Source organism: Colossoma macropomum, unplaced genomic scaffold, assembly GCF_904425465.1.
Source record: "Colossoma macropomum unplaced genomic scaffold, Colossoma_macropomum, whole genome shotgun sequence".
NCBI lineage: Eukaryota > Metazoa > Chordata > Actinopteri > Characiformes > Serrasalmidae > Colossoma > Colossoma macropomum.
In genome coordinates, this window is record NW_023494809.1 from 3,013,657 (window position 1) to 3,032,162 (window position 18,506).

Sequence of the window (18,506 nt, forward strand, 5' to 3'; positions counted from 1 at the left end):
CTGAGGTTTAAAAACCAGTCTTGTAGGCTATTCTTGGCGTGTGAAACATGGTTTTAAGACTCAGCCGAAGCCTTTGCTTGCTCCTAATTGGCTGAGTTTAAGCTTGGGCATGTATAACATGCTGTGGGTTAGAGAGAAAGAAATTTGATCGATATAAAATTGTCTAATTTGGGCTCTCTGCTGCCTGTCGATGGGAACGCAAGAAGGAAGTCTTGCATAAAAATGTGCAATTTGACTAATTGTATGTTTTTTTTTTTTTCCTGCAGTGATCTGCTGTCTTCAAAGTACGTGGAGAGGCACATATCGGAGGAGGGGAAATCGTACATCTCCAAAGTAAGTTTCCAAACTGCTAATGTCTAAATAAAGGTCAAAGAGGTCAAGAGGCCTCCATCTCAAGATTATGAACAGAGAACATTGTAATGTTATTTTGAGTGTTGATTTGAACTGTTCCTACTGAAGGAACATTGAGATACAAGCACAGTACATGCAGAGACACAAGAGCATGTGGACAAATCGAAATTGAAATACTTTGGATACCAGTATATCGAGACAATGTGCTTGTAACAAAGCACATATCACTAAATGAAAATTCTTGGCAGAAACGCAAATTCAGGACACACTGGGCAGAAAACCGAAAAAAGCTGACAATAAAAACAACATAAACTTACTGAAGGATTACAGTAGGCTACTGTATGTGCCACGAAATCCAACGCCTTCAACAACAGAGAACGATTGTTCATTCAAGACAATGAATTCCATTATTTTTAGGTTATAAATTGCACTTTTGCGAATTTATTAATCATTTAAAAAATTTTAGTTTCCAAATGCTGCCGTTGTGCTAGCAGTAGGATCTAGAGTAGGATTTTCCAGTTTAAAGACTAGAAAAACTCCTGTCTGGAGATGTTTCTCCAAGGTGAGAGGAACTTTTAAAAAACTACAACTGCTTCAGGAAGGGAAGGTGTTGTAAGATGGGGTGCTAAAATTTTAAGCAGCATATCCGTGAGATGAACGATGACGTCATGCTAAATCATTTGTTTTTTTTTCATTTGAGTTTTTTAGTACTGTACATCAAACAGAATGCAGCATACTGCGCCATAATGAGGCGAGAGACGACAATATATGCATATAACTGGCACATCAGGCCGCTGGAACTCGTCCTCTCTCTGCTCTGTCATTCTGGATGAACTTCAAGCAAGTTAACTGAGTTGCGACCAGTGAGATTGTTGATGTGTGGCGCGGTAACCCATTGTGTCACGCCCGCAGTTAGACAGTGAGCATGCACACTGAGCTGGAGATTGAACAGTTGACAGAATGTTATTATTATGTTATATGATTTTTTCTTTTAATTAAAAAAAACAGCATTAGGGATCTTTGGTGTTCAGATCTTTGGCCTCTATCTACGCAAATGCTTTCTTTCTTTGCACCTCAATCGTGTTAAAATATCATTAACAATAGGAAAAACATCTCCTCTCCAAAATAAGCATGCGTTGGTCTTTGCTATGCTCAAATTATTAAAACGTTCAGATCTCTGTATTTTTATAATTGGTTTTTTTTAGTTGCAGTCCTGAAATCTATCAAGATACTTAACTCAGTCTGGCTTCTTTTCTGGCTGAAAGGGTAAAAATTTATCCTTAGGATTCATTTTGTGCTGAATGAAGATACACTATATGGACAAAAGTATTGGGACATGTACACTTTACACCTACAGGACCTTTTATGAATCCCATTCTAAATCCATAGGCATTAATATGGAGTTGGTCTCCCTTTGCAGCTCTAACAGCTTCCACTCTTCTGGGAAGCTTTCTACCAGATTTTGGAGTGTCTGTGGGAATTTTTGTCCGTTCATCCAGAAGAGCATTTGTGAGGTCAGACACTGACATTGGACGAGAGATCCTGGCTCACAATCTTCGTGCTAGTTCATCCCAAAGGTGTTTGATGGGGTTGAGGTCAGGGCTCTGTGAGGGCCAGTCAAGTTCTTCCACACTAAACTCACCCAACCATGACTTTATGGACCTTGCTTTGTGCACTGGGGCTCAGTCATGCTGGAACAGAAAAGGTTCTTCCCTAAATTGTGCCCACAAAGTTGGAAGCATAGAATTGTCCAAAATATCTTAGTCTGCTGAAGCATTAGGATTTCCCTTCACTAGAACACTAGAAGGGTTCTAGGTCAACCCCTGAAAACAACCCCATATCATCATCCCTCCTCCACCAAACTTTACAGCTGGCACAGTGCAGTCAGGCAGGTAATGTTCTCCTGGCATTCACCAAACCGAGACTCGTCCATCAGACTGACAGATAGAGAAGCCTGATTAGTCATTCCAAAGAATATGTTTACACAGAGAGAACAACCCGTTAGAGGTACACTAATTCTAGCTTGGTTGTATTTGTTAGTCTGTAAATCAGTGTCTAGGCTAGGAGTCAGAATTGGTCGTATGATATATGTGTATAATGCACGCTGGGTAGTATAATGGGAGAACATTGGTGACCAAAACCATGAGCCAGAACATGAACCACTGAGCCTGAGAGTTGCAATGTTGCGCAACAGAATATTACATAATATCTCAAGTAACATACTAAACATATCGTTGTTGTCAGAAGAAAACTTCATATCTCCATTTTTGACATTTTCCAGTTTTTGATATAATTGAAAATACCTGTTACTGTTTACATTGGGTGTAAAGAAATGACCCAAAATGACTTGGGAAAAAGTCTGGTTCCATTGACTTACATTAAAAGTCAAGTAGGTTTTGTCCTTCTCCTGTAAAGTTACCATTTTGGAGATACCAGGTTTTTTTCCGAAAACAGCGATATCTAGTTTTGGGTTAGAATGCCCTTTTAAGAGTGAAATCACAACATGGACCATTCGGTTCAGTGTGGAGTTTATGTCCCAAATGGAGTAAATCTGAGAAGTTTTTCTCTAAGGCAATGTGACCTGGATCTGGTGGTCCTTTCAATGGTCAGCACAAGTGAAGGGCGATGTGACAGTATGAAATTGTTTCTCTACAATAAACCATTTCACATCAAACCACTTGGAACGACTTTGAATGATTGAATTATGCAATGAAATTTCTCTTTAAAAAGACTCCCATAGCTGTGTAAGGTCAGGGGCAGGCAGGGCAGTCTCAGCTTCGGGGTGAGACCGTATTTGCACAGGACTCGGGGCTCTGCTTTGCATAATCTTTAAACCTTCTAAATGAACCCAAATAGCCCCGTCTAAATCACTACTCAACACAAAACATGCTGCTGATCTGAAAATACAAAATCTCTTAAGCACAGTGTCAGTTTATCCCCGGTCATGGGAAATGGTCAACAAGGCGGGTCATCCACCCCAATTATGACTTTGCTCATGAACTGTATTCCCTCAGAGATTAAAGTGTGACAGTTTGTTGGCTTTCTGTTGGTATCTGAGCTTTCAACACAGTTCATGGCGCTTCCCGCACATTCCTACGCTCGTGTGCCGACACACTCAGACTCTTAATCTTCACACCCCGCCCATATCCAATTCGATTATGAGATAATTGCCAGATTAATAGATTAATATGTGTGTTAATGTGGTCAGACGGGTGATAATCTGGGCTCATGTATAATCCGTCTGTATTTCAGAGATTAGCCCAGCGGCACCGTGACCCAACGGCTTCTACTTTCTTAGCTTTTCAGACGTTTGGAGTCAAGATTTTCAAAGAGATAAAACCAACAGTGGCTGATAAATGTATAAAATGAATGATGTACACCTTCACAAGTTTATGTAATACGAATAATTAAAAGGAAACTGTAAACAAACAAACAAATAATAAATAAATCCAATTAGATGTGTTCACAATGGTTGCTTGTTGTTTTCAAAATACCCCAAATACTGATTAAAACATTTAAACTAATGTTTACTGTCTATTTTAGAATATGTTAATGTGCCTTGTACGCTATTGTTTTATATGAAATAAAATTTATGAATATTTTAGGGTTTAAATCTTTTGTGCAGCACTGTGTTTCTGCAGCAACTTGCGGCTTTACCAACAAGATGTTGAGCTCTTTTTATTGAATGTAGTGCTGGAAGTTAGTTTTAGTTAGTCAGTTAGTAGCCCAGTTATCTTTCACCAGTCAGAGAAATGTATTGTGTGTTAGCTGCCATTGCACTAGCACTCTGGAGCTGTGTTTTTATTTATTTATCTATTTATTTATTTGTTTATTTATTTATTTATTAAACCAATACCTTTTTTGAGGTGAAGCGCCACCATGGCAATACGTGTTGTCAGCATTAACCCTCTACTGCATTGTTATAAGAGCAAAAAAAAATATTCGATTCACTTTTGTTGCATAAAATGAACCTGATTATAAAATATCAAAACATTTTTTTTTATAAAATTGTGTGCAGGGGTCATTTTGGAGCATGTTGACTTGAGGCAACATTGTGCGACAATGGGAAGAAATGATATAGAGCCGTGTTCCCTGAAGCGGTGAGACCTGACTTGTGACTGGTCAAATCTATTCCACTGTCGCACATTGTTGCCTCTAGACAACAAACATACTTCTGCAGATTCTCATAACAAAAAAGACAGATACTCAATTTTTAAAAAGAGTGCCCACTAAGAGATAGTATGACCAGGAACATGCTTTTTGTTGACATACTCAAACTCTTCCGTTTAACAATAAACGGTAATGTTATTGCAAAGTGAGGAAAATGGACTTGTTGCCCTGAGGCAACATTGTGCAATAGAGGGTTAAGCTAATGTATACTTTGTTCATAAGTGGCTGAGGAGCCAGTTTGATGGCTTATGTCACAGGTAAAGTATATGAATAACAGATGGAGCATGTGTGTTTGTCCTGGGACAGAGAGGATGCTTAGTTATCCCAGAACAGAAGGTGCTGATTGATAGTTTTATGGCAGGCTGTTCCTGTTTTAACGTCCAATTCACACAAACACACACACACGCACACAAACACTGGGGACTGGGTCACAGTGTCCTACTTACACGCTCAACGTTTGACACCTTGATTGTCTCCTGTGTAGGAATGTGTGTGTGTGTGATCGTTTCTAAGCATGAGGGCCAGAATTTACACATCTAGAGCTGATCAAATCAAATTTACTCAATTCTCCCCAGACTACACATCTGGTCAAACAGACAAGTCATGTTCGGTGTCTGAAGTTTGCTTCTTTAGTTTTGCACTGGAGCTACGAGGCTAATGTCTGACAAGATGACTGACATGGAATGAGGCTTATAGTCATCAGTCAGCATTGTGTAAACCACAGTTGTAGCTGTAGAAGGGCGTAGGGGGTCTAGGCCCTCCCATTTGGGAGGCAGGGTGATTTCTGACCATAAAAATGTCCAAAGAAAAATTGCCATAATGGGCAAATTCACTAAGTTCTTGCATCCACAGAACTTGTTTCCCTCTTAAAAAAAATAACTGTTTCTACCGGTGACGAATGCTCTGAGCTGTTGGAGGTTCACTGCCATACTGACAGTCAGAAACTCTATGACCCCCTCTTTCAGTTGGTATGTGATTGGTTCCTAGGCGCCTCACAGTTGTAAAAAATATGCTGCTTTGAAATCAGATTAATCTTTTAGAATCACCCTGTATTTCAACCTTTTGGAAGCTTCTGCATTTATGTATAAAGCGATCGTGAAATATGGTCTAGTCTTCATCTAGGTTGCAATAAAAAACAAACACAATATGTTTAAATGGTCAGGGCCTGCTAATGGGCCCAAAGTTTCATTACAGAATTCTATTACCTAAGAATAGCTCAACCAGTTTGCACTTAAGTCCCTGTAGTTACTGAATAATAAGCCTTAGTATGTAATAAGCCTGGGAGTTTGAGGGGATGAACTAATAACAACAAATAATGTGTTTTGACCTGTGATCTATAATTATTGATTTGCATAAAGCTTGAAAGGCTTACAAAGTAATCTTTTTTACGATCAGTTGCAAAAAAGTTACAAGAACGTCGATATTATCAGCAATTTGCTTTAAACATTAGTGTCTAATGCTGTAACGTGTAGGACACTGGCTAATTAGACTTTACCTGTCAGTACGTGGTCAGCGGTCAGTTTGTAACCTTAACTTAGGGCGTTTTCATCCTTGTCCCGAATACTTGAGTCCACACCCAGAACCGATTCTGGGCTCGTTTAGGGGAGGGGCTCATTATGGCTGGTTTGCTTTCATGCACAAGAATTCCAACCGACCCATGGATTGATTGCACAATTCCATACAACACTTTTCTTCATCCGTTTGCTGCTTTTTATTCATTTCCTTGGATACAATCACCTGCAAACAAGGAGCCATTCGTGAATAAGACGTTTTTTATAACTGGCAATAAGTCGAATGAGCAAACCACACAACCCCACACGCAAATAGCTTCCACATGCAAAGTGGACGGCACTGGAGTTTGCTGGAAGCGAACCCCAGACCACTGATTTCAGGAGGTCCAGAAATCAGTTCTCTTGACCACTTCTGGGTTTGAAAACATCTTTCACACTTGACCAAATGTAACGAACTCACAGAGCAAGCAGTCCTGGGTCTAGAAAAAAAAATAGTGTAAACACACCCTTAGTTTGAACTTGTGTACAGCTGGTGCAATCGGCCTACATTTGAACTTACGTATGGCTGGGGCAACCTTGCCCTGCCCATTGACTTCTATTGTAAATGTATGAGTCAGCAATTCTGTTCTATGTTCTAGGAAATGCTGAAATTATTACTTGTGCTAATTGACTGTTTACTACATACGTATGACAGATGGAGATTAGGTTGAAAAGCACTGGAGTATTCCTTTAAAAGAGAGAAAGAGAGAGAGAGACAGCGGGAGAGAGAAGAGAGAGATGCTCTAAAAGTAACTGAATTCTAGAGCAGAAGTGCAGTTATATTTAGCTCTTCTCCCTCCTCCCTCCTCCCTCTCTCTCTCTCTCTCTCTCGTGCTCACTCTCTCTCTCTCTCTCTCTCTCGCTCTGTCTCCTACTGTTTACATGCTATCCAGGGTTCTCACTTCCGGCCTTCATGTAGGCTAATTTGCAGATTCTGTACACTCTACAGAGTCATTTATTGAGTTTACTTGATTCAGATGTGGACATCATTTCCACATTAATAAAGTACACTCACCAGCCACTTTATCAGGAACACCTGAATGCCTGCTCACTCATGCAATCATCCAATCAGCCAATCATGTGGCAGCAGTGCAATAAATAAATATCCTGGTCAAGTGCTTCAGTTGGTATTTACATGAAACATCAGAATGGGGAAATAAATGGAATCTTATTGAATTGATATGTTGTGGTTATTGGTGCCAGGTGGAGTTTTGAGTATTTCAGAAACTGTTGATCTCCTGGGATTTTCACAGACATCGTTCTGTAAGTATGGAAGCCCATTCCTTGCAGGTAGAGGAGAAAAAAATGGCTATAATTTCTTTATTTCTCTGTTTCTGGCAGCAATGTGTCAAAATGTTGACTATTGTATTTCAAAATAATTATTTATTTTCTCAAAATATTGACTTAGTATCTCAAAATAATCATTTAGCATCTTGAAATCTGATTATTGACTTACTATGTCAAAATAATTACTTAATAAGTTGTTTATAAGGACAATCTAGTATCTCAAAATACCAAAACTCACTATTTGGAGAACTTAAGTCAATATTTCAAGAAAACATTATTCATTTGAGATAGTAACTCAACATTTTAAGAAATTAACTTACTATTTTGAGTTGCTAAGTCAGTATTTCAAGGGAATAAGTCATTATTTCCAGGTACTAAGTCAATGTTTTGACTTACTGCTACCAGAAACAGAAGGAGAAAAACAAAGGTTTTGTTTGCCTTGTTGAAGAGGAGAGGTCAGTGGAGAATGGCTAGACTTGTTCAAGCTGACAGGAAGGCTACAGTAACTCACTCTTTACAATGCTGGTGGTCAAAAACGCTTTAGTTGCAGTGGACACAGGCTCACCAAAACTGGATCATTTAAGAATGGTAAAAATGTAGCCTGGTCTGATGAATCAGATGGCAGGGTCAGAATTTAGCGCAAACAGCATGAATCCATGGACCCAACCTGTCATGTGTCAACAGTTCAAACTGCTGGTGGTGGATTAATGGTGGAGAATGTTTTCTTGGCACACCCTGGGCCTCCTAATGTCAATCATTCATCATTTGAATGACACAGCCAATTATTATGTTGTTGCTGGCCATTTGCACCGCTTTATGGACACATCTTCTAATGGCTACTTCCAGTATGACAATGCATCTTGTCACAAAGCCATCTTAAACTGGTTCCATGAACATGTTTTCAGATGTGGATCCAGAAGAGAATCTTTAGGATGAGGTGGAATGAGAGGTTCAGAGAATGAATGTGCAGCAGACAAATCTGCGGTACTTAAGTGAAGCCGGGGTTACACTACACACCACTTTTACCCTGATTTTAGCCCCGATTCTCTGTCTGGCCAAGTCTGAGCTGTTTGGCTCTAGTTTGCAGATGTTTGGGTCAGTCGGAGTCGACAGTTGGAGAGAGAGTCGAGTTGTGTTTGAGGGACGCAGACTCAGATTTTTGGCCTCCCGCTCGCGTTTCAGACCAGTCGGAGTTTTTGTGACCCGACTCTGACCCGACTTCACATAACTACTGCAGATTTGTCTGCTGCACATTCGTACTCTGAACCTCAGTAGTAATCTAGTGTAAACTGGTCAACAACTCAGTTTGGACGGATTTCTGCAACAGCCAAAACTGAGAGCGCGAAAGAAAAAAATACAGCAAGTAAACAAAGAAAAATGGTGAAAAGTCTCTCACGTGTGGAGCGAAGCTTTTTAATGAGCTGAGTTTAAGGCAGGAGGACGGTCGAGTTTATGCACACTTAAAACTCTAAAAACACCAGACTAATCACAATTTTAAATCAATAAGCCTCACTTAAACATGTTTATCTGCTGCTTCTTTACTGTGTCAGTGGAAACGGCTGAGAAAACAGCAGCAGCAGCCATTCCATGTTTGTTTATTTGCGTCTCCAAGTAATGGGAGAACGCGGGAGTTTTTGTGTGAGTTCATGAGAGTTCGGTGAGCTCCATTCGGTTCAGCAGCTGCCAAAAAGTTCAGTAGTGTTTGATCCCTAATGGTTTAGTGTGTGATCCCCAATATTTCAGTCGCCCCAAAAATCTGTTCAGACTTTAAAAGTCGTGTAGTGAACCCAAGGCTTGAGGCAGTCGCATCAACACGGACCAGAATCTTTCCAGCACCTTGTTGAATGAGTACCACAAATTCTGTCCTGAGAGCAAAAAGGAGTCCTGCTCAGTGTTATAATGATATATATCAACACAATAAACAAGACAAAATTGAGTTAATGTAATCAGTTTTGTACACATTTGAATGAACTGCATTTTAAAACATCTTTTTTAGGGTTGCAGTAATGTGCAAAAGTCCAGACCACCATTCTTTTAATTAATTTCCAGGTAAAATAGTCATTAAGTACAAATTATTCATTTTTCAGTGTCAATGGCAGAAAGCATGTATCACAAAATTTCACAGAAGCCTCAACAACTAAATATAGTATCTTTTAGTATTTCCTGTGTCCACCCTTCTTTTTGGGAGGCTTAGTTTTTTTTACGGAAATCTGCCGGGATTTGTTTCCATACCTCCAAAGTTCAGTCTTAGAACTTGGTTGCATTTTCTGCTTCTCACGATCCACATGAATCCAAACACATTCAATGATGTTGGGGTCTGGACTCCATTGTGGACAGTCCATTGTTCTGAGAACACCAGCAGTTTCTTTGTTTGATTTTTTTTTTCTTATTGTCTATTTCCTTTTCTCAGTAATGGCTTCTTGACAACTACACATCCTTTCAGACCCATAGCACTGAGTCTGTCCTCGCTGTGGAAGGATGGACAGAAACACCTGTGGATTTTTTCAGATCTAAAGCAAGAGTGGAGCTTTATCTTCTCCTCTGTCTCAGTAACCGTTTTGGTGGTCTACCAGATCTCTGTTAGGAGTCCATTGTTCTCTGTAACTCCAGTTTTGGAAACAGCTGTTTTTTCACTTCTTTAACTTTCCTTTTTGCTGATGTAAGTGGATTATCTTATATGTAATCTCCTCAGAAGCCTCCTGAAAAATGATTAACTTGGCTGTTTTGATTGGAATCTAAATGAAGGGGACTTTTGCACTTCATAGAGATGATCCATGGTAGTTGCTTAAAACAAAAGTGATGCTGGTTTCTGTGCTGGTGCTGTATGTGCTGGTGTGAGTGTGTCTGTAATGGCCGTTCTGTATCTCTGCGCTTCCGAGCGATACACTGATGCATGCTGGGTCATTAGTCCGGGGAAAGGCTGCTCTGAGCCAAATATTCTCTCTTCAGGAACGAGAGAATGAGAGAGAAAGAAGAAAGTAGGAGTGTGGGAGAAAGAGTGAAAGAGTCTGACAGCACTCAAGGAGATAAGGACTCTTGAGGATTGAAAGTCTTGCATTTGGTTTGGAAAAAACAGACAGAAAGGCCTGAGGGGGGAAAAGACAATAGAGAAAAGGGCTGCACAATACAGTATATTGTTTGTTAATGGTTATTGCAATGCTGATCTCTTGCAATACTCTTGCAATGGTGCGTTTGTCGTCGTCTGATGGATCGCAAGCCTGTCGTTAGCCCGTGGATGTAATGTAAGTTAGCATAACTGAAAAATCCCACAAGAATACGTTGCATATGCATGCTCCCGCCGCTACACTTCCATTCATGCTCAGAATTATCACTGGTTACTACTTACCATGGTGCTTTATAATAAAGTTGAATGCCCCTTGCTACACGTAAGGCATGATGGACATAGGATTTTATTTATTTCCTTCAATGCTTTGCACCTTAGACCGCATACACATTGACTTTTAATGATGGTATTTAGCAAATTTGCTCCAGTGATTGGATTATGCTGCAGTTGTTTTTTAAACTTGGAAAATGTAGTTTTATTCACTGTGTACCAACTACTTAATAATAATAATTAAGAGAATAATCTAAAGCTCACCTTACTTTTGCTCTAAGAGCAATTTAACGATTTAAGTTAATTTAATTTTTCTGTTTGTACTTGTTTTACTTGATTGGTTTGGTTAGTCTTTTTATTATTATTTTTTTTTTTTTCACAAACCCAATTCCAGAAAAGTTGGGACAGCAGGTAAAATGCAGTTTATCCTTTATTTGAATGAAAGCAGTACAAATACAAGATATGCAGTGCTTTATTTTATTAACTGTATTGTATCTTGTAAATATAAGTTCATTCTGAAATGAACCCCTGCAATACTTTCCAAAAAGGTTTGGGTACAAACAAAGTTTGGGTGCAAACAAAATGCTTGAGTACAAAAGGTGCATCCAGAAAGCAAGGAAGGGGCAAGGCTCACCACACCAAAAATGCCTCAGCAAAAAATCCAACAGTTCAAAAATAACGTTCCTCAACAAGCAATTGCAAGGATTCTAGGTATTTCACCCACTACAGTGCATAGTATCATCAAAAGGTTCAGGAAAGCTGGGGCAAGACTGAAAACCGCAACTGAATTCCCAAAGCTTTCAATCCCTCAGATGGCACTGCATTAAAAGCTGGCATGCTTCTTTGTGCACCACATGTGCTCGAATGTACTTTGACAAACCATTGTCAGTAAACACCGTCGATCACTGCATCCACAAATACAAGATAAGACTGTACTATCGGACTGTCAAAAACAGCACATATGTCAAAAATGTCCAGAAACACCGCCGACTTCTCTGGTCTCGAACTGAAATGGATTGCACTCACTGATGCACAGTGGAAATGTGTACTGTGGTCAACCTTTTGGATTGTTTATGGAAATAATAGATGTTCTTTGGGCCAAAGAAGAAAAGCACCATCCAGATTGTTACCAGCATAAAGTTCAAAAGCCAGTGTCTGTCATAGTATTAGGGTGCATTAGTGGGAAACTTGCACATCTGTGAAGCACATTAATGCTGAACATATATTGCAGCAACACACGCTGCCTTCTAGATTCTGTCTTTTTCAGGGACGTCCATACTTATTTCAATATAACAACACTAAACCATAATCAGAGAGTGCAGGTGCTAGACTGACCTGCCTGCAGTCCAGAGCTGTTTCCCTTTGAAAACATGTGGCGCATTATTAAGCTCAAAATATGACAACAAAGGCTGGGGCTGCACAACTGAAGACTTGCTTAACAGCCCTGCAGTCCCCAAATGATTACTGAACATTGTTCAAATGAATGGTGATGTAACACAGTGGTAAACATGCAGGAATTTGGAGGTGGGTTTTAGAGGGGGCGTAGCCTTGTTTGGGGTGGATTTTGTATAACAAGTTGTCCTCAGACATTACAAATCACATCTGGCACCGCAAGACTGTGTAGGAGAGAGTAATACTGAAAGAGTGGAAAATATAAGAGAGAGAATATATGAGAGAGAGAGAGAGAAAGAGAGAGAGAGCATTAAACGAAATGGATATGCCAGGAAAACACTGCAGGACGTCCTTAGGGAGGAAGGAGAGAGACCACCCCCCTCCCGGTCGTAATGGCAGCCAAGCACTTATGCTGAGATGCATTTTTGGAAATCATACACGCACTTTCATACATTGATGTGTGCATACGGTCAGCATATCGAGCATTTATACTGGGTCGGCCTCTAGAGTCCATCGACAGAATGAAGAAAACTGTGTACACGTGATAAATGTACACACTCACCACAGCCCTGCAGGAAGCGGCCTGCTGAACTGCATCATGGCTCACTTCGACCGACCGGTTACAGCGGTCATTACATGTCACTGAAAGTGATATGTTAAAGCAATAGTCTGGAAAATTTGCACCATTTTCTCCTTTGCCCAAATGTAGTCAGCGAGCCAAGGCATGTTTGCTGTCTGAAGTTTCTTTCTTAGGTTTTGCAGTGGAGCTATGAGGCTAATTTAGCTCACAAGTAACTGAAGTGTTAAGGAGAGCTACTTTCTATTCACCCCATTTTAGCCAAATCACTAGAGCAGGGATGTCCAATATTAAAAGGGCCAGAGTGGCTGCAGGTTTGAATTCCAAAGCAGCAGCACAGCTCATATAACTTCTCAGCAGGCACAGATCATCCAAAGGGTTTTATGGGTGCGGGCCCAGGGGCCCGAGCCAATAGGGGGCCCCCATGTGCAAAGAGAAAAGCGAAACAGCTGTTTTGACTTGTGGTGGGAACTTTAATATCAGAAAAGCACAAAAAAACGAATTAGTCATTGTATTATGGCGAGTATTAATCCTGGTGCTCTCCACTTTTTTTAAATGACCGCTTCATTTTGTCCACCGATCACTAGAGGACGTGCATGTGTGTGTCTTTATTGAATGGGGGTGAAAAAAGGTAATTAAATATTTTTCTAATCTTTCACTCAGAAATTTCATTTTATTTTGGAAAGTAGAAGAATTACTGCAACGGAGTCCTAATTGTTTGGTGACAACCAGCTCACTGGTTTTATATCGCTGTTGTCGGAGGAAACCTTGTATCTCCAAAATGGTAACTTTACAGGAAAAGGAAAAAACCTACTTTACTTCAATGTAAGTCAATGGAACCAGACTTTTTCCCAAGTCATTTTGGGGCCGTTTCTTTTGTCCATTCATGATTAAATTTACATATAATGTAAAGGTGAACAGATATTTTCAAATTATGCCAAAACTGAAAAACGATAATAATGGAGATACGAGGTTTTCTCCCGACAGCAGCGATGTAGCAGTTTGCAGTTCTCTCACTGAGGATGAGAAATGTTACTGCAACGTTTAAATATTTTATGCTGTTCTTGGTTGAGAAATCCAGTGCATTTGTCTGTATGAAAAGGATTGAGCTTTTAAATATTACAATTTTGTACAAAAGCTCACTAGAAACCCATTCGTTCATTCACCCTCTAGTGTCTGACCAACTGAGAAGAATCAGAAGCTTTATTCACCAAGTAGCAAGGAATTTCTCTTGGTACAGATGTTAATATAAATTCAAATGAATAGAAAAGGCTTTACTATACATAAAAAACATAAAATAGACAGTGCAGAAACAAAAATCTGCAAATAATAGAAAGCATGTGCAATGGGAGATTAGTACAGAAGTACATATATACACTATGTACAGCTGAAAGAACTGAGCAGCAATTATAAATATAAATGTACATGTAAACATATTTAGAAAATATGTATATTGCAAGTTAAAGTGCCCATGGAAAGTGGAAGAGGCTCTTATTCAGAATGAATATGGGATATACAGTGGTTGTGTACATTACAGTGTGTGGGATTAAAGTGCGTGTGCAGCTGTTTAAAGCAGAGGAGTGTGAGAAGTGTTCTTGTCTAGGAGGATGAAGGCCTGGGCAAAGAAGTGACTTTAGGGTTCTCCCTCTTGGTCCCTGCTGAGGTTGAAACCACTGAAAGAAAGAATGACCAGATTGTGAGGGGTCAGCAATGACTTTCCCTGCCCTCTTCCTCATCCTAGATGAGTAAAGAAGTAACAAGTAAACGCAATACTATGTGGCACTTCTGCTCACAGGAATTTATGTGGTGCATTCTGATATAAGGAGGCTGAAGGCAGGAGGCCTGGCTGTTGCCCGCTGTGTGTGTGTGTGTGTGTGTGTGTGTTACCAGAGTCTCCGATTGGTATGCAGATACACACTCTAGTGAGCAGTGGGTGTGTGTAGTGATGAATTGTCCACTATTTGGTTTCTTAGCGACATGGCTAGGTTGTTTGTTTGTGTGTGTGTGTGTGTGTGTGTGTGTGTGTGTGTGTGTGAGCCATAAACTTTAAAACAGTCACTATTATCATACTTATCACTGTACTCATTGTATTTTGTATCGTGATAATTATGCATGTTACTTTTTCACTTGAGCAGTTATACCTTAGCATTCAAATCTTTCCATATTTTCATATTATAAATGCCACCACATATCATATGTTTAAGAAAATGCATATTGAACAGAAAATCACACAGATGCCTTAACAACTAAATAAAATATCGGGTTTTCTGCTATTAAGTTTGTCCACCTTTTGCCTGTATTACAGCTTTCTTTTCTCTTTCAGGAGACTTTTCAAAAAAAATCTGCAGGGATATTTTTCAGACTTACAAGTTGTATTTTCTCACGGTCCAAGTAATCCCAAACACATTCAGTGATGTTGAGGTCTGGACTCTGGGGTGGAACGCCAGCAGCTTCTTTGTTTGACATGCAAATTTTCAGTAATGGGCTTTTGACAGCTGTCAGAGCCATTGTGATGAGTCGTCTTCTCACAGTGGAAGGATGGACGCAAACACCTGTGGATTTCGTTCAGATCTGAACCAGCTTGATTTTCTCCTCTCTCTCAAAGATGAAAGCTTTTAGTGCTGTTTATCTGATGGTGACAGTTTTGGTGGTCTGCTTCTGAACAGCTGAACCCCAGCAGGCATTTTTAATACAAACATTCTACTTGGGCATGACTGGGTGCCTTCCTGCCTCAGAATACTGTCTGAGTAGGCAGCATTTATGTTGCTTCAGATACAGCCATTCTTTAATATAAGGGGAGATGGTGATCCTCTGCTGTTTGGCAATAGGGAAAAGCATAACAACCAGTTGGGCCAGTCAAATCAGGCCTCGTAAGTTGTAAACCAATCATATCAGACCTTGACGTCAACGTTTTAATTTCTTGTCGAAAAGCACCTTTTTCTTTGCTAGAATGATAATTTACAGTCATATGCAGAAGTTTGGACACCTCTGGTCAAATGACATGTTTTGATTTTCTAAGGCTACGTTCATATTACCAGGTTGAAGTGGCACAAATCCCAGTTTTTGCCCTGATGTGACTCAGATCTGATGTTTTCAGGGCTGTGTGGACACAAATCTGATCCTTTCAAATCCGACCTGAGCCACTTTCATATGTGGTCCTAGATCGGATACATATTCGATTCTTGGCCATGTGACCTTAATGTGACGCTCAGATCGGAATTCATGTGCTTTTTTTCCACTGCGCCATCATTCAGTGTTACCATGGCAGCAGCGCCTAACAGAAGTTAAAGCCTGTAAACGGTGGAAAAGCAGCTCATCTCACCTTTTTCTCCTTCATCTCGATCTAATAATGAAGCTGAGAGCTGATCAGAGTTAATCATCTTCTCAGCGAAGCTCGTTCTGCTCGTTAGTTTGTGCTGATGATGAACGTGATTCATTCACGTGACGTTACTGAGTAGGATGTGCTCATGAGGGTCATTTCACTTCTACCCCCTTTCTCAGTCAGTCTTCCCTGATATTCCCACCACCATGTTAAAGGCATAGTCTGAACACACAAAAAGGATATTGTTTATATGAATATTTGTTTTTTTTGTTTTTCAAATATTGCAATACATATCACTGAAACTATGGAGGCAACACTGGCTATGCGGCTTACGCTGGGTGTGTTTTTTTCTTCAGGGTGGGGAGCACTGTTACTACCATGGGAAGGTGCGGGATATCCCGGAATCCTTTGTGGCGCTATCCACTTGCCACGGATTACAGTAAGTTTAGCTTTTGTGCACACACAGACACGTACACACCGCTGTGTCTGATCCACTCGTATCAGCACAACACACACTAACACACCACCACAGTCAGTGTCACTGCAGTGCTGAGAATGATCCACCACCCAAACAATACCTGCTCTGTGGTGGTCCTGTGGGGGTCCTGACCATTGAAGAACAGGGTAAAGGGGGCTAACAAAGTATGCAGAGAAACAGATGGACTACAGTCTGTAACTGTAGAACTACAAAGTGCACCTATATAGTAAGTGAGCTGATAAAATGGACAATGAGCGTAGAAACAAGGAGGTGCACTTCATGATGTGGTCAGTCAGTGTATACTGAACAGAAAATTACAGAGAAGCATCAACAACTAAATATAATATCATATTTTATCTGGTATTCACCATGTCCATGTCCATCCTTTATTACAGCTTCCATTTCGTTTTTTCAAAGGAATCTTTTTTCAGACCTCCAAAGTTCAGTCTTAGGCCCAATCCCATTTCTTCTTTTTACCCCTACCCCTTGTTTTCAAGTGTCACCCTAACCCCTTGGAACTGAGTTACCAGGGGTAGCGGTTGAAATCTTGCTCTACAAAATGGGACCCTAAAATTTAAAAAAGAAAACATCACTTCATTAACAGTTTCTAGCGCTGCTCTGTAGGCGACCCGGCCTGTCAGTGATAGCAGAGAAGTGAAAAGTTCAGCTCCTCACTGCTGGGCTTTAGTTACATTTAGGGCATCATATGCCTTCAAAGAGGGGGGGCAACTATTTATTATCACCCACTACTAATTCTTTGGTGATACAAAGCTGAAGTCAGATATTCACCAGCTTCTTGTTTCAGTTTTCCCGTTCCATCTTAAATGGTGCAGCAGTTACATTCTGATGCTTCAGACATCAGAACTGCTGGACTATTTAAGGCGGAACAAGACAGTTAGCTAGCTAGCTACCGAGACATTAGCATGCTATTAGCATTTTTTTAATGCTTGTTACGAAGAAAACGACCATAATACAAAAACCTCCGTTTTGAGGCCATGTAGCCCTAACACTTCGCCCTACCCCACTATCTCAACAAAAATTGGGACACCCTAACCCTAGACGTGACCACGCAAAACAGAGGGCTAAGGGCTAAGTGATAGGGGCGAGGGGTGAAATGGGATTGGACCTAAGAAGTTGTCTCTTCTGCTTCTCACCATCCAAATAATCCAGCACATTCACTGAGGGTGAGATCTGGACTCTGGGGTTGTTAGTCCACTGTTCTGAGACCACCAGCAGCTTCTTTTGTTTGATTTGCAAATTTTTTGCCCGTTGCCTTTTCTCAGTAATGGCTGCACATCCTTTCAGACCCACAACGCTGAGTTGTCTCCTCACAGTGGATGGACAGGAACATCTAGAACACCTGTGGATTTTTTCAGATCTGAAGCAAGAGTAGTTCTGTAGCCTCTGGCCTGTACTGAACTCCTATAAATGCAGCCGCAAGGAGGCAAAAGCACAAAATAATCCAAATCGCCTACAGGGTAAATCATGACAGTCGGTACGGTAGTTAATGTGCATCCAGATCTTCCACAGTAGCCAAGTCAGGACACACACACAGTGAGCCAGACTCATAAATAAAGGCATTCTGGAATGCAGCGGCGTCACGCTAAAGCAACCATTATCTCATTCAACAATTAGAGCTGTATAATTACTGCATGCTTCTTATCGTCTTATATAGTTTTAGTTCCGCTTTTAGCTTCCTCGAATGTGTGGGTGTGTGTTCTGTTTGTGTTGAGTGCCTAGGCTTGTCACAATTATTACATAATCACTTGATAACAATTACTTGAAATTGATCACAATTGTTTAATCTGACCGCAGTTATTTTCTGCAGTTGTTAGCTTTCACAGTCAGGTGTTTGCATTGCAACAAACAGAATGTGAATATGTGTCGTGAGTCTGTTGGGCTGAGAAAATGCATGTAAATAAAAACGCAGAATACACAGGCCCGAGTTGGGGGATATGGAAAGGCTTATTCATATTTTAGAAGGGCTCACTGATTGGTGGTGCTGATGGGTCATTCTACAGAAACGTCCATTTTTGTGTCCCTAG

General features: G+C 40.4%; 1 protein-coding gene across 2 annotated transcripts in view; it reads left to right on the forward strand.

Annotated features, from left to right (window-relative positions):
• The first annotated feature begins 289 nt into the window (after positions 1-289).
• adam22 (ADAM metallopeptidase domain 22) overlaps positions 290-18,506 on the forward strand; it is a 104,044-nt gene continuing 85,827 nt past the window's right edge. For both annotated transcript variants that reach the window (XM_036558948.1, XM_036558949.1), the window contains exons 1-2: positions 290-333; positions 16,340-16,422. The gene's annotated coding sequence lies outside the window, so the exon portion shown is untranslated. The remainder of the gene's footprint in view (positions 334-16,339; positions 16,423-18,506) is intronic.